This window comes from Penaeus monodon, chromosome 28, assembly GCF_015228065.2.
Source record: "Penaeus monodon isolate SGIC_2016 chromosome 28, NSTDA_Pmon_1, whole genome shotgun sequence".
Classification (NCBI taxonomy): domain Eukaryota; kingdom Metazoa; phylum Arthropoda; class Malacostraca; order Decapoda; family Penaeidae; genus Penaeus; species Penaeus monodon.
In genome coordinates, this window is record NC_051413.1 from 9077869 (window position 1) to 9078071 (window position 203).

Genomic DNA, 203 nt, shown 5'->3' on the forward strand with positions numbered 1-203 from the left:
TACACGGATTTTGGGTCAAGGTACACAGGTTCCGAGTCGTGTTGACAAACGCCCGTCTAACCTCCGATTGACAACTTTCCCCTCGTCCTACTTCGGCTGCTGTGTTAGCCGAGGCGTCCCCTCGCTTTTCCCCTCGCTGACGCTGCGTTCACACATCCCTCAGGACCTCTCCGCCAGAGAAAGCACCTGGTCAGAACCACGCG

The 203-nt window shown here is 57.6% G+C and overlaps 1 protein-coding gene across 1 annotated transcript in view; it reads right to left on the reverse strand.

Annotated features, from left to right (window-relative positions):
- Window positions 1–203, reverse strand: part of LOC119591359 (segmentation protein Runt-like) — a gene marked incomplete in the record, with an annotated part of 28939 nt that overhangs the window by 27849 nt on the left and 887 nt on the right.